Source organism: Scyliorhinus torazame, chromosome 24 (assembly GCF_047496885.1).
Source record: "Scyliorhinus torazame isolate Kashiwa2021f chromosome 24, sScyTor2.1, whole genome shotgun sequence".
In the NCBI taxonomy this organism is placed as follows: Eukaryota; Metazoa; Chordata; class Chondrichthyes; order Carcharhiniformes; family Scyliorhinidae; genus Scyliorhinus; species Scyliorhinus torazame.
In genome coordinates, this window is record NC_092730.1 from 16,144,071 (window position 1) to 16,161,092 (window position 17,022).

Here is a 17,022-nt window from a genome sequence, read left to right on the forward strand (position 1 = left end):
GGGCGCGCGGTGTGAGAGTTGGCCCGGCACAGAGGATGGGCTGTGTCTGGGCTGTCACGATCGCCGTAACTCCAGCTGAAATCCTCCGCAAGCCCCCCCCCCCCCACCCAGTTCCAGCAGGCCCTCGATCCCTGCACACAAGAGGAGACATTGTCCCTGATGTCGGTGGGGATCTTGTCTCCGTTGAAAAGCATTCCTCTGGCGTCACGCAAATCGCATTTCTTTTTTTTTAACTTTTGAACCCGAGATAAAGGTGTTTGAATGAGGGCAAATTCACAGGTCTGGCTTCAAGAGATGTGAATCGGCAGGTGGATCTGGGGGGAGGGGGAGGCAGGGGTGTTGGGAAATTGCGACGCGAGCCTTCGATGGAGCAGACGGCAGCTCAGACGCTGATAGCGATCAGGCCCCGCAGTTGGAAAAACAACCAGGCAGCAGGAGAACTTCGGCGTAACCCAAACACAGGCGGCAGGGCGTAGGGTGGGGGCTGTCGCCTCGGGGGAGTGCTGCGGCTTCAAATGGGTCGGGGTAGAGGAACGGGTTTGCAGGGGGGGGGCGGAGGCGGCTTAGCCTCCGACGCCACGCTTTCCCGCAGCGGTCCAACCCGTCCGTCAGCCATGTCCGCCAGCAGATTTTCCCTGCTCGCTAACTCCCCCCTCACTCCCATAGGAATCCACCCCGTTATTGCCTGGTTGTTCTGGGTGCCGGGCACGCTTGAGGCTGTGCTCCAATCTTCGACTGCATGTCTCTGTGCTGGGGTGGGGGTAACAGTTACTTCATTGCAGTGTTAATGTAAGCCTACTTGTGACAATAAAGATTATCACGTAAAGATATTCGGCGGGCTATTCGACTTTGGGGGCCATTGAGATACATATCTTCCTTGTTTCCTGCTCAGGCATATGGATGCTTCCCTTCCAGAAGAAAGCTTGGCCCCTTTTCTCTTCTGCCTTCCGACAGTTCCTCAGACCCTCGCTGTTGTCAGTCTCTCTCTCTCTCTCTCGCTGTCTCTCTCTTTCTCTCGCGCTCTCTCTCTCTCTCGCTCTCGCTGTCTCTCTCGCTGTCTCTCCCTCCCTCCTCTCTCGCGCTGTCTCTCTCTCTCTCGCGCTCTCTCTCGCGCTCTTGCGCTCTCTCTCGCGCTCTCTCTCTTTCTCTCGCGCTCTCTCTCGCTGTCTCTCTCCCTCCTCTCTCTCGCTGTCTCTTTTTGTGGGATCTTTTAAGGCCCCTTGTGTCGCATCCCTTCTGAAAGATGGCACTGCCGACGGTGCTGCCCTCCCTGGGTACTGACACTCGCGAGCGGGCGGGGGGCGGGGGGGGGGGGGGGGGGGGGGGGGGGGCCTTGCCAGGCTGGATGGCGTGCGCATGCCTCCTCCCGAGTGGGGCTCGAACCCTCAACTCTCTGACCCGGAAAACAAGAGAGCTAGCCACTGGGCCACGCTGAGACCATTGCTGATCGCACTCGGGGCAGTGGGGGGGGGTGGGGCAGTCACAATTGTCTTCGCCTGCATCCTCTTCACTGACATCAATCCCGGGCTCCCCCAGGAGGAACAGAGAATTCTGAATGAGTGAATCCGTGTACATAGAACATACAGTGCAGAAGGAGGCCATTCGGCCCATCGAGTCTGCACCGACCTACTTAAGCCCTCACTTCCACCCTATCCCCATAACCCAATGACCCCTCCTTACCTTTTGGACACTAAGGGGCAATTATTCACGGCCAATCCACCTAACCTGCACATCTTTGGACTGTGGGAGGAAACTGGAGCACCCGGAGGAAACCCACGCGCACACGGGGAGAACGTGCAGACTCCGCACAGATAGTGACCCAGCGGGGAATCGAACCTGGGACCCTGGCACTGTGAAGCCACAGTGCTATCCACTTGTGCTACCGTGCTGCCCGTGTAAGAGGTGTTGGGCGTCTTGAAAAAATATTAAGGTAGATAAGTCCCCAGGGCCTGATGGGATCTACCCCAGAATACTGAAGGAGGCTAGAGAGGAAATTGCTGAGGCCTTGACAGAAATCTTTGGATCCTCACTGTCTTTAGGTGATGCCCCGGAGGACTGGAGAATAGCCAATGTTGTTCCTTTGTTTAAGAAAGGTAGCAAGGATAATCCAGGGAACTACAGGCCGGTGAGCCTTACGTCAGCGGTAGGGAAATTACTGGAGAGAATTCTTCGAGACAGGATCTACTCCCATTTGGAAGCAAATGGACGTATTAGTGAGAGGCAGCATGGTTTTGTGAAGGGGAGGTCGTGTCTCACTAACTTGATAGAGTTTTTCGAGGAGGTCACTAAGATGATTGATGCAGGTAGGGCAGTAGATGTTGTCTATATGGACTTCAGTAAGGCCTTTGACAAGGTCCCTCATGGTAGACTAGTACAAAAGGTGAAGTCACACGGGATCAGGGGTGAGCTGGCAAGGTGGATACAGAACTGGCTAGGTCATAGAAGGCAGAGGGTAGCAATGGAAGGATGCTTTTCTAATTGGAGGGCTGTGACTAGTGGTGTTCCGCAGGGATCAGTGCTGGGACCTTTGCTGTTTGTAGTATATATAAATGATTTGGAGGAAAACTTAACTGGTCTGATTAGTAAGTTTGCAGACGACACAAAGGTTGGTGGAATTGCGGATAGCGATGAGGACTGTCAGAGGTTACAACAGGATTTAGATTGTTTGGAGACTTGGGCGGAGAGATGGCAGATGGAGTTTAATCTGGACAAATGTGAGGTAATGCATTTTGGAAGGGCGAATGCAGGTAGGGAATATACAGTGAATGGTAGAACCCTCAAGAGTATTGAAAGTCAAAGAGATCTAGGAGTACAGGTTCACAGGTCATTGAAAGGGGCAACACAGGTGGAGAAGGTAGTCAAGAAGGCATACGGCATGCTTGCCTTCATTGGCCGGGGCATTGAGTATAAGAATTGGCAAGTCATGTTGCAGCTGTATAGAACCTTAGTTAGGCCACACTTGGAGTATAGTGTTCAATTCTGGTCGCCACACTACCAGAAGGATGTGGAGGCTTTAGAGAGGGTGCAGAAGAGATTTACCAGGATGTTGCCTGGTATGGAGGGCATTAGCGATGAGGAGCGGTTGAATAAACTCGGTTTGTTCTCACTGGGACGACGGAGGTTGAGGTGCGACCTGATAGAGATCTACAAAATTATGAGGGGCATAGACAGAGTGGATAGTCAGAGGCTTTTCCCCAAGGTAGAGGGGTCAATTACTAGGGGGCATAGGTTTAAGGTGAGAGGGGCAAGGTTTAGAGTAGATGTACGAGGCAAGTTTTTTACGCAGAGGGTAGTGGGTGCCTGGAACTCGCTACCGGAGGAGGTGGTGGAAGCAGGGACGATAGTGACATTTAAGGGGCATCTTGACAAATACATGAATAGGATGGGAATAGAGGGATACGGACCCAGGAAGTGTAGAAGATTGTAGTTTAGTCGGGCAGCATGGTCGGCACGGGCTTGGAGGGCCGAAGGGCCTGTTCCTGTGCTGTACTTTTCTTTGTTCTTGGTGCACGACTCGAGAGACCGTGATTCAAAAGGTGGGTGAGCGGCGAGTGTCTGGAATGTGCTGCCTGAGAGTCGGGGGGCAGGTTGAACATCCAGGCTCTCAAAAGGGAATTCAATCCTTATCGGAAGAGAGAGCTACGGGGGGAGGGGGGGGGGGGGGTGAATGGGAATAGCGAAGCTGCTCTTGCAGAGGGCCAACACGGCCGCGATGGGACGAACGGCCTCCGTTCTACGATTCCAGGTCCGGTTGTAAGTGAACGTCAGGGGTTTCAAAGTCGAATAGCCTTTGCTCTATGTGAATGATGCGGGGGGTGGGGGGGAGGAGAAGCAGAGGGTCCATGTCAGCGTATCTCCTCCGTCACCAGCTCCGGGACGGAAGGGGCTGGAGACGAGAGATGATAAAATGGAGCGATCGTGCTCCCTTTTGAGAAAGGCCGGCCTGTCGATTGGGTTGACGATCGGCCCGAGGTGAGGCCCGTCTGCATTTCGTAAGCGGTCAGCCAGTGTGGGCAGCGAACTGCGCTGTGGGCCCTGAATGCCCCTTGACCCTATGGGCTACACGACGAGTCAACAGAGGGAGACCAGATAAGACCATAAAACATTGGAGCAGAATTAGGCCACTCGGCCCATCGAGTCTGCTCCGCCATTCAATCATAGCTGATATTTTCTCATCCCCATTCTCCTGCCTTCTCCCCATAACCCCTGATCCCCTTATTAATCAGGAACCTATCTATCTCTGACTTAAAGACACTCAGTGATTTGGCCTCCACATCCTTCTGCGGCAAAGAGTTCCACAGATTCACCACCCTCCGGGTGAAGAAATTCCTCCTCATCTCTGTTTTAAAGGATCGTCCCTTCAGTCTGAGGCTGTGTCCTTTGCTTCTAGTTGTTCCTACAAGTGGAAACACCCTCTCCACGTCCACTCTATCCAGACCTCGCAGTATCTTGTACGTTTCAATAAGATCTCCTCTCATCCTTCTAAACTCCAAGGAGATTGCCCGACCGGGTGGCATGTTCCCTCACGCCCGGTCAGCTCGATCTTTAACTTGTTCTCCCAGAACAAGAGGACGGTGGAATTGGGGTCTTTGGTGGGTGGAAAAGGATGTGGTCTTGGTCCTGAATTTTGCTGCTGGGTTGACCTATGTCACTTTGCAGATTAATTCCATTTCGCAGTTCAGGTCGCATTATTACCATTGGCCAGAAACTGAACTGGGCCCAGCCGTACAAATCAAATACTGTGGCTACCAGAGCAGGTCAGAGGCTGGTAATCCTGCGGAGAGTAACTCACCTCCTGAACCCCCCCCCCCGCCCCACACACACACACACACACACACACAAAGCCTGTCTACCATCTACAAGGCACAAGTCAGGAGTGTGAGGGAATACTCTCCACTCGCCTGGATGAGCGCGGCTCCCAACAACACTCGAGAAGCTCGACACCATCCAGGACAAAGCAGCCCCGCTCGATCGACACGCTAACCGCAAACATTCGCTCCCTCCCCCCCCCCCGACGCACAGCGGCAGCCGTGCGCACCGTCTACAAGACGCGCCGCAGCCACTCGCTCCTTCGACAGCACCTTCCAAACCCGCCACCTCTACCGTCTAGAAGGACGAGGGCAGCAGCAGACGCACGGGGAACACCACCGCCTGCAAGTTCCCCCCCCCCCTCCGAGCCGCTCGCCCTCCCGAAATATATCGGCCGTCCCTTCACTGTGGCTGGGGTCAAAATCCTGGGAACTCCCTCCCTAACAGCACTGTGGGTGTACCTACAGCACATGGGACTGCGGCGGGTTCAAGATGGCGGCTCACCCACCACCTTAAGGGCAATTAGGGCTGGGCAATAAATGCTGCTCTGTCCTGTGACACCCAGATCTGATGAAATAGAAGCATAAAATGATGTATGATGGTGTAGTATTTAGCACCTTTAAGGAACGTTTGCTGAGGGAAGGGTCATGTAGCCCGCACGTCCAATCGGGGACGAGAGTTGGGAATTCACTGGGACCTGTCCCAGCGATTCGACCAGAGAGTTGAGAATGGAAAGACCCGTTTAAATCACTCTGTTTAAAGTCAGGATAAATCGTTGTTAAGTTAACTGGAGGAGCCAGTTCTGGAAGCTATTACAATCGTACTTTCAAAGGCCTTTATAAAAAATCATACCTGCAGTGAACACATCCTGTTTTATTCCCCCTTCATTATGTGAGAATGTGAACCGGAAACTTCGGGCTGGCGTCCCATGGCAGGGTGAGTCAAAACTGGCAGTTTCTGACTCATCTGACCCGCCTTTGGCAAAACGTATTGCGACACACACAATTTGTGTTCTGGATGTACAGGTTCTGGATATTGTCGGGTCTGCCAATCCAGGCGCAGAGCGTAGGTGGCCACCTGTGCGGGCATATGACAAGGTTGTCTCCGCTGTTTCATCATATGCCCGCAGGCACCTAACTCCTCATACCCTTTCACCTCCCCCACTAGCCACCCATGGCCCCTTATTCCTCCCCATGCCAGTTTAGTACCAACTCATACCCCCCCCGCACCCACCCACCCCCTATGATGCTTCATACTTTCATCTTGAGCCCGCCGCAGTCCCGTGTGGTGTAGGTACACCCGCCGTGCTGTTAGGGAGGGAGTTCCCAGGATGCCTGAAAGGGTGGTGGAAGCAGATTCGATAGGAACTTTCAAAAGGGGGTGGGGGGATACTCGAATGGGAAAAATAGCTACAGGGCCGTGTGGGGGGGGGACTAATTGGATAGATCTCCCAAAGATCTAGCAACGCACGATGGGTAGAATGGCCGGCTCCACCGCTTCCCCAGTCTACAATTCTGTCATTCACACAGTGATCTGTTTCACCAAAGTGTTTTATGTTAAATTAGAATCCAGACAGTGATTAAGAGATCAAACTGGTTTATTTTTCTCTTAATCTTACCACTATAAAGCGTTCTTTGATCCTGCCTTAGATCGTCAGGCTGATAGCTGCCCGATGTAAATAACAGGTATTTCTCAGTCTCTGAATGAGCGATTGTTTCTTCATTGTGCTCCGGCTGGTGATGCTGCTCAAGGAAAGCCGTTTTGAGGAGGCGACCCACCTCAGCATAACGAACTAGGAGCAGGAAGAATGTGGCCATTCTGCCCCTCGAGCCAGCTCCGTCAATCGCTAAGATCTTGGCCGATCTGATTGCGGCCTCAGCTCCAATTTCCTGTCCCTTTCTCCCACCCTTCCCCCCACGACCCTCGACTCCCCAATCTAGCTCAGCGTCGAATATATTCCGTGACCCACGGCCCGCACTGCTCCCTGGGGGAGAGAATTCTGCAGACTAACCACCCTCTCAGAGAAAAGAAAACTCCTCCTCACCTCCTCCGTGCCAGTTTAATGCCAACTCGTGCTCCCTCCCCAAGGCCCCTCATACCCTCCGTGCCTCCTCCGTAGCCACTGATAGGGCAGATCTCAGGAGCCCTGTGGAGATGGACAAGTAAATTTGCAGATGACACTAAAGTTGGTGGCGTTGTGGACAGTGCGGAAGGATGTTACAAGTTACAGAGGGCCATAGATAAGCTGCAGCGCTGGGCTGAGAGGTGGCAAATGGAGTTTAATGTAGAGAAGTGTGAGGTGATTCATTTTGGAAGGAATAACAGGAAGACCGAGTACTGGGCTAATGGTAAGATTCTTGGCAGTGCGGATGAGCAGAGAGATCTCGGTGTCCATGTACATAGATCCCTGAAAGTTGCCACCCAGGTTGAGAGGTTGTGAAGAAGGCGTACGGTGTGTTAGCTTTTATTGGTAGAGGGATTGAGTTTCGGAGCCATGAGGTCATGTTGCAGCTGTACAAAACTCTGGTGCGGCCGCATTTGGAGTATTGCGTGCAATTCTGGTCGCTGCATTATAGGAAGGATGTGGAAGCATTGGAAAGGGTGCAGAGGAGATTTACCAGAATGTTGCCTGGTATGGAGGGAAGATCTTATGAGGAAAGGCTGAGGGACTTGAGGCTGTTTTCGTTAGAGAGAAGAAGGTTAAGAGGTGACTTAATTGAGGCATACAAGATGATCAGAGGATTGGATAGGGTGGACAGTGAGAGCCTTTTTCCTCGGATGGTGATGTCTAGCACGAGGGGACATAGCTTTAAATTGAGGGGAGATAGATATAGGAAAGATGTCAGAGGTAGGTTCTTTACTCAGAGAGTAGTAAGGGCGTGGAATGCCCTGCCTGCAACAATAGTGGACTCGCCAACACTAAGGGCATTTAAATGGTCATTGGATAGACATATGGACGATAAGGGAATAGTGTAGATGGGCTTTAGAGTGGTTTCACAGGTTGGCGCAACATCGAGGGCTGAAGGGCCTGTACTGTGCTGTTATGTTCTATGCAAAAATAACTGCTGACAATTTAATACAACTCTCACTCCTACACACCCGATAGTGTAAAAGAAAACTCACATTCATAAAAGCCATTTGAAGCTTTTAAATCTCCTCGTGTGGTTAATCTTGCAATAAAGACATTTTTTATTCAGACCCACATCACAGACAGCTAACAGGCGGAACAGTAGCACAGTGGTTAACACTGTTCTTCACAGCGCTAAGGACCCGGGTTCGATTTGCGGCTTGGGCACTATCTGTGGAGTTTGCACATTCTTCCCCGTGTCTACGTGGGTTTCCTCCGGGCGCTCCGGTTCCCTCTCACAAGTCCTGAAAGACGTGCTTGTTGGGTGAATTGGACATTCTGAATTCTCCCTCTGTGTACCCGAAGAGGCGCCGGAATGTGGCGATGAGGGGATTTTCACAGTAACTTCATTACAACTTGTGACACGACTAAAGATTCTTATTATTATCTTTTAATTGCCTCTTAAAACTCTCGTCACCCCCTTATTCAAAAATTGTGATTTTCCCCCCCCCCTGCAGTTCTAGATTCCCCCACGAGGGAGAACATCTTCTCAGCATCTATCAGCACACACAAGATGTGCTGAATGGCCTCATTCTGTGCTGTAACATTCGTACAGAATCTGATCTGTTTCAGTAAGATCGCCTCTCGTTCCTCTCCACTCCAAAGGGTACAAGCCCCAACCTGCTCAATGTTGCCTGACAAGACAAAACCCCTTTCGCCCCAGGAATCGGACTAAGGCTGAAGATGCCCAGAAGCTTCCAAGAGAGATGGATAACTCAGCTCATTGTTAGAAAATCGATAGGGCGAGAAGGAAGGTAAATGAAGAGAGATTGAACAGTTTAGAAGAATATGGGGAGGTCAAATTGCGCCACCGTGCCGCCCTCTGTCGCTTCTAATGAGTGTAAACGAGCCACATCATGAGCTTGACTAATTATCTTCAAATCGGTTGTTAGTCTAGCCTTTGGCGCACTCCAGGTTGTTCGGCAAGTACTGCTCAATCGCGGGATCACATCCGACGGTAGATATTTTGTTCTGGATTTTGCAAGCGCCAGCTGGTCGAGTACGGTCTGTACTCTCCTTGCTGCAAAGAATTGAAGGACGTGCCAAGCGATGGGCCAGGTGCTGTGGTGTACGGTCTATGTACCTCTTTACCCCCATACTTACTGAGATGTGGAGATGCCGGCGTTGGACTGGGGTGGGCACAGTAAGAAGTCTACCTCATACGCTGCAGGAAAGGATGTCCCGAGGCGTGGTACATTGGCGAGACCATGCAGACGCTGCGACAACGGATGAACGCGTGACAATCGCCAGGCATGAATGTTCCCTTCCAGTCAGGGAACACTTCAGCAGTCAAGGGCGTTCAGCCTATGACCTCCGGCGGCCTCCAAGCGTTCTCCGAGGCGGCCTTCAGGAAGCGTTCTCCGAGGCGGCCTTCTGCGACAACGCAGAATCGCCGAGCAGGAACGTATAGCCAAGTTCCGCGCACATGAGTACGGCCTCAGCGGGGACCTTGGATTCATGTCTCATTACATTCCCTCCCCCCCCCCCCCACCATCTGGCCTGGGCTTGCAAAATCGTACCAACTGTCCTGGCTTGAGACAATTCACACATCTTTAACCTGTGATTATCCCTCTCTCCAGTCGCACCGTCTGGACCTGTAAAGACTTAATTACCTGCAAAGACTCCCATTCAAAGTATCGCCTTGCATCATTGACTTTGTCTGTATATGCTGTGTTTGTGGAACCCACCTCTTCACTCACCTGAGGAAGGAGCTGTGCTCCGAAAACTAGTGATTCCAAACAAACCTGTAGTATAATTGGGTAAGTGTGAGGTTATTCACTTTGGAAGCAAAAACAGGAAGGCAGATTACTACCTGAATGGTTGTAAATTGGGAGGGGAGAGTGCAGCGGGACCTGGGTGTCATCGTACACCAGTCACTGAAGGTAAGCATGCAGGTGCAGCAGGCGGTAAAGAAGGCTAATGGTATGTTGGCCTTCATTGCGAGAGGTTTCGAGTATTGAAGCAGGGATGTGTTGCTGCAATTGTACAGGGTCTTGGTGAGGCCACACCTGGAGTATTGTGGGCAGTTTTGGTCTCCTTCTCTGAGGAAGGATGTTCTTGCTCTCGAGGGAGCGCACCGAAGGTTTACCAGACTGATTTCAGGGATGGCGGGACTGACGGACGAGGAGAGATCGACGAGGTTGGGATTGTTCTCGCTGGAGTTCAGAAGAATGAGGGGGGATCTCATAGAGACGTATAAAATTCTAACAGGACCGGACAGGGTAGATGCAGGGAAGATGTTCCCAATGATGGGTGTGTCCAGAACCAGGGGTCACAGTCTGAGGATTCGGGGTAAACCATTTCGGACAGAGATAAGGAGACATTTCTTCACACAGAGAGGGGTGAGCCTGTGGAATTCATTACCACAGGAAGTAGTTGATGCTAAAACATTGAATATATTCGAGAGGCGGCTGGATATAGCACTCGGGGAGAATGGGATCAAAGGCTATGGGGAGAAAGCAGGATCAGCCATGATGGTGATGAATGTCGGAGCCGGCTCGAAGGGCCAAAAGGCCTCCTCCTGCTCCTATCTTCTATGTGTCTATGTATCGATGTAACCTGTTGGACTTTAACCTGGTGTTGTAAGACACCTTGCGATACTCACTGAGGTAAAACGTTTGGCAAAAAAATTCTGGATTTTCAAACAGCGTGCTCTCCCAATGTTGGGATTAAAAATGTCAAAATCTTTTTTTATTGTGAATAAAGCACAAAAGTGCAATCCGTTTCTTTAGGTAACGTGATCGAACCTAAGGGATGGTATCGGGATTGATCATTTCTGTCTGTGTGTGTGTGTGCTTGTCCCGTTGTGTTTTGATTCTCCCCATCAGCATCAATATTTAATGTGCTCTGAAAATGAATCTATGCCTATATGAAAAGTAATAGTTTTTGGGGGGGTCCAGATTTAATTGATTTGGGTGCTGATTAAGTGGAAACTTTGCACCTCCGATTTCCCGGTGGGTTACATTGAATCGTAGAATGGCCACAACACAGGAGGAGGCCATTCAGCCGTCACATTTGTACCAGCTCTAAGGTGGCGCAACTATAAGACCATAAGACATAGGAGCAGAATTAGGCCACTCAGCCCATCGAGTCTGCTCCGCCATTCAATCATGGCTGATATTTTCTCATCCCCATTCTCCTGCCTCCTCCCCATAACCCCTGATCCCCTTAGTAATCAAGAACCTATCTCTGTCTTTTAAAAAATAAATTTAGAATACCCAATTCATTTTTTCCAATTAAGGGGCAATTTAGCATGGCCAATCCACCTACCCTGTACATCTTTGGGTTGTGGGGGCGAAACCCACGCAGACACGGGGAGAATGTGCAAACTCCACACGGACAGTGACCCAGAGCTGGGATCGAACCTGGGACCTCAGCGCCGTGCGACTGCAGTGCTACCACTGCGCCACCGTGCTGCCCTTCTATCTCTGTCTTAACGACACTCAGTGATTTGGCCTCCCACAGCCTTCTGCGGCAAAGAGTTCCACGGATTCACCACCCCCTGGCTGAAGAAATTCCTCCTCATCTCTGTTTTAAAGGATCGTCCCTTAAATCTGAGATTGTGTCCTCTGGTTCTAGTTTTTCCTACAAGTGGAAACATCCTCTGCACGTCCACTCTATCCAGGCCTCGCAGTATCTTGTACGTTTCAACAATATCCCCCCTCATCCTTCTAAACTCCAACGAGTACAGACCCAGAGTCCTCAACCGTTCCTCATACGACAAGCTCTTCATTCAGGGATTATTCTTGTGAACCTCCTCTGGACCCTTTCCAAGGCCCCAGCACATCCTTCCTTAGATACGGGGCCCAAAACTGCTCACAATACTCCAACTAGGGTCTGCCCAGAGCCTTATACAGCCTCAGAAGGACCTCCCTGGCCTTGTATTCTATCCCTCTTGACGTGAATGCTAACATTGCATTTGCCTTCCTAACTGCTGACTGAACCTGCACGTTAACCTGAGAGAATCTTAAACAAGGACTCATCTGGTTTCCATTCCCCCACCGCCGTCTCCCATAACCCTGCACATCCTTCCCTTTTACGATAATAATCCAATTTCCTTTTGAAAGCCTCGATCGAACCTGCCTCCACCACACTCTGGGGCAGCGCATCCCGGACCCTAACCACTCGCCAAATCTGTGCCCCCTACGATTCTCCTTACCTACTCCCCACCTCGGGCGGCGCAGTGGTTAGCGCCGCTGCCTCACAGTGCCAGGGACCCGGGTTCGATTTCGGCCTCGGGTGACTGTCTGTGTGTCGATCACTTTTTCAAGCACAGAGTTCCAGCCGCATCCCTGCCCAGCCCCAACCCAACGCTTCTGGCTGAAGGAATTTCCCCTTGAATCCCTCCCTACCTCTTGCCCTCAATCCATCGACCAATGGAAATAGGGCTTTCCTATCCGCACAATCGAGACCCAACATAATTTTGCGCACTTCAATTGGACCTCCACTGTTCCAAGGGAAACAAGCCCCCCCACCCCCACCCATTCTCCGTCTTTCCACAGAACTACAATATCCGGCAACATCCTCGTCTACCTCCTCTGCACCCGATCTGGTGCGATCCTATGGTGTGTGGTGACCAGAACTGGGCATGCAGTGCTTCATCTGTGGCCTAAGCACCAGCTTTGTCATTCGTCCTTTGATGTCCCAGGCCTCGGCTAATAAAGGCAAGCATCTCTTCTGCCTTCTTGACCACCTTGTGTCCCTGTCCAGCAGCCGCCTTCAGGTATCTGTGGACTTGTAGACTTGACATCCCTAGGATTTGGGGGGGGGGGGGGTGTAGTTACCTTTTAGATGAACGAGAGGCGATATTCATATAACATATCAGACCCTGAGGGGATTTACGCACAGGGTGGATGTATCCCGTTGTGGGTGAGACTGAAACTTTAAAATTTCAGGGGTCTCCCGTTTTGAGACACGTGAGGAGGAATTGTTTCTCTGATTTGGGGGGGGGTCGTGAATCATTGGAGCCCTCCTGCCCAGAGAGTGGGGGAGGCAGGGTCAGTGAATATTTTTAAGGCAGAGGTGGATGGATGGATTTTCTTTTTGCAATTAAGGGGCAATTTAGCGTGGCCAATCCACCGACCCTGGGTTGTGGGGGTGGGACCCACGCAGACACTGGGAGAATGCGCAAACTCCACGTGGACAGTGACCCGGGGCCGGGATCGAACCCGGTTCCTCGGCGCCGTGAGGCAGCGGCGCTATCCGCCCCGCCACCGTGCCCGTCCCCTTGGATGCTATCCGGGGAGTGGCGGGAATGTGGATTTGAGGTCGGGGATTGCAGAGTTGAGGCCAGGATCCAATCAGACGTAATCTTACTGAATGGTGGAGCACGCTCACGGGGCCGAATGGCCAACCCCTCATTGTGGGCAGCACGGTAGCATTGTGGTTAGCACAATTGCTTCACAGCTCCAGGGTCCCAGGTTCGATTCCGGCTTGGGTCACTGTCTGTGCGGAGTCTGCACATCCTCCCCGTGTGTGCGTGGGTTTCCTCCGGGTGCTCCGGTTTCCTCCCACAGTCCAAAGATGTGCAGGTTAGGTGGATTGGCCATGATAAATTGCCCTTAGTGTCCAAAATTGCCCTTAGTGTTGGGTGGGGTTGCTGGGTTATGGGGATAGGGTGGAGGTGTTGACCTTGGGTAGGGTGCTCTTTCCAAGAGCCGGTGCAGACTCGATGGGCCGAATGGCCTCCTTCTGCACTGTAAATTCTATGATAATCTATGTACGTTCCCCTACGCTTCTCGGTACCCTCCTGTTTTTCATGTGTGTGTGTCCCAACCACCAACTCACACTTACCCGGATCAAACTCTTCTTCCGCGTCCTCGAAACATCAGCCAAGCGGCGAGGCTCGGTTGCGATATCTGATAAACGCTGCCAGGTACGCGCTTGGCCCGGCTCCCGGGAATCGAGAGCAAGTGCTTTGAATTGGCGCCATTTCCCGTCACAGATTAGTCCCTAATTTACGCTCATTTTCCACAACCTCCTTGTTCCTGCCATTTCCCGAGGGGATAATCCTAATCACTGCAAACTGGAACGATGGAATCGCAGTTGATCTGACCGATGCCGGTCCCCAGAGTGGTCACATTTCCTTCCACAATTTTGAAGTGATTAGAAGTATTTTTAGTTGGGAAAACGAAATATTAACCTGCTCGTCTGCGCCTCGTATTTGGCCCATTCGCCGTGAGGACCAAAAATGAGTTGACACTGGACCATATTTCGCAAGGGATTGACGTGGGCCAGTCAGCCCATCGAGCTCGCTCCACAATTCAACAAAGAAACAGAGCTGACCTGTCACCTCTACTCGTCGATATATGTTGGATAGGACAGGTCATAGAACCAAGCCAATCCGCCCTCACCAGTTCATGCAAGCGCTCGCGCCTCGATTTGAGCCTCCTCCCACCTTTACCCATCCAAATCTACCTTCAGAACCCTCCACTCCAATCTCTCTCTCGTATACTCACCCAGTTTCCCCCTGAATGTATCGACGCTATTCACCTCGCGCACTCCCTGTGGGAGCAAGTCCTACATTCTCCCCCTCTCCCCGTGGGAGCGAGTCCCACATTCTCCCCCTCTCCCCGTGGGAGCGAGTCCCACATTCTCCCCCTCTCCCCGTGGGAGCGAGTCCCACATTCTCCCCCACTCCCTGTGGGAGCGAGTTCCACATTCTCCCCCACTCCCCGTGGGAGCGAGTCCCACATTCTCCCCTTCTCCCCGTGGGAGCGAGTCCCACATTCTCCCCCACTCCCCGTGGGAGCGAGTCCCACATTCTCCCCACTCCCTGTGGGAGCGAGTTCCACATTCTCCCCCATTCCCTCTGGGAGCGAGTCCCTCATTCTCCCCACTCCCAATGGAAGCGAGACCCACATTCTCCCCCACTCCCCGTGGGAGCGAGTTCCACATTCTCCCCCACTCCCCGTGGGAGCGAGTTCCACATTCTCCCCCACTCCCTCTGGGAGCGAGTCCCTCATTCTCCCCACTCCCAATGGAAGCGAGACCCACATTCTCCCCCACTCCCCGTGGGAGCGAGTTCCACATTCCCCCCACTCCTTGTGGGAGTGAGTTCCACATTCACCCCACTTCCCGTGGGAGTGAGTTCCACATTCACCACACTTCCCGTGGGAGTGAGTTCCACATTCACCACACTTCCCGTGGGAGCGAGTTCTACATTCTCCCCCACTCCCTGTGGGAGCGAGTTCCACGTTCTCCCCCACTCCCTGTGGGAGCGAGTCCCACATCCTCCCCCACTCCCCGTGGGAGCGAGTTCCACATTCTCCCCCACTCCCTGTGGGAGCGAGTTCCACATTCTCCCCCAATCCCTGTGGAGTGAGTCCCACATTCTCCCCACTCCCTGTGGGAGCGAGTTCCACATTCTCCCCACTCCCTGTGGGAGCAAGTCCTACATTCTCCCCACTCCCTGTGGGAGCGAGTCCCACATTCTCTCCCACTCCCCGTGGGAGCGAGTCCCACATTCTCCCCACTCCCCATGGGAGCGAGTTCCACATTCTCCCCACTCCCTGTGGGAGCAAGTCCTACATTCTCCCCACTCCCTGTGGGAGCAAGTCCTACATTCTCCCCCTCTCCCCGTGGGAGCGAGTCCCACATTCTCCCCCACTGCCTGCGGGAGCGAGTTCCACTTTCTCCCCCAATCCCTTACCACTTCCCTAACTGAGTGTGTCACCCGGTCGTCCCAGAGGGTTTGTTTAGGATGGGCCACATTGCTGTGTGTGGAGATCTGGAGATGGCGCTCTCTGAGATGCTTCAATACAATCGTTTCTTTTTTTTTAAAGTGCCCAATTTAAAAAAATTCCTATTAAGGGGCAATTTAGCGTGGCCAATCCACCTACCCTGCACATCTTTGGATTGTGGGGTTTGAGACCCAGGCAGGCACGGAGAGAACGTGCAAACTCCACGTGGGCGGTGTCCCAGAGCCGGTATCGAACCCGGGTCCCTGGCACTGTGAGGCAGCAGTGCTAACCGCTGCGTCACCGTGCCGCCCTAATACAATTGTGATACATGCAGATTTACCGTATACGTTCAATGTGAGTCATCGGGGTTCCTCAGTGGTCTATACAGTTCCACTCACCTTGGTGCGCCATGGCTGAAATGTCTTAGACAGCAATCTTCCCCCATTGTGGCGGCTGCCCCAAGCTTGGGGGGGGGGGGGGGGGGAGAGGAGGGGGGGAGGGGGGGGGGGTCCCTAGCACGTATTCCTGAGCTTCGGAATGTGCTCGGCTGCAATACTCTCAGTCGGGGACAACTCTTTGCGCTGGAGGACCAACAGGTTTTGGGCAATCCAAACAGTGTCCTTCACTGAGTCGGCGATCCTCCAGCAAGCCTCTCTCGGGCGTGCTTCCCTGGGAACAGCTTGGGTAGCACAGAGTCCTGCGTCGTGGAACTGCTCAGGATGAACCTCTCCCAAAACCACTTCATCTCTCCCCGGACCTCCTTTGCAAAGGCTCATTGCCAGAAGGAGGTGGACAATTGTCTCTTCCCCCACCTCCTTCATTTTGCAAAAGTATACTTCATTCATAAAATATCTGAAAGAAAATTTCCAAGTGACCTTCGCGCACACACACAGAACAAGGAACAGTACAGCACAGGAACAGGCCCTTCGGCCCTCCAAGCCTGCGCCGACCATGCTGCCTGTCCAACCTAAAATCTTCTATACTTCCCGGGTCCGTATCCCTCTATTCCCATCCTATTCATAGTAAGAAGTCTTACAACACCAGGTTAAAGTCCAACAGGTTTGTTGGACTTCCTCAGGAGGAAGGAGCAGTGCTCCGAAAGCTAGTGTTTGAAACAAACCTGTTGGACTTTAACCTGGTGTTGTAAGACTTATTACTGTGCTCACCCCAGTCCAACGCCGGCATCTCCACATCATCCTATTCATGTCTTTGACAAGATGCCTCTTAAACCTCACTATCGTCCCTGCTTCCACCACCTCCTCCGGCAGCGAGTTCCAGGCACCCACTACCCTCTGTGTAAAAAAACTTGCCTCGCCCATCTCCTCTAAACTTTCCCCTTCGCACCTTAAACCTATGCCCCTTGGTAATTGACTCTTTCACCCTGGGAAAAAGCTTCTGACTATC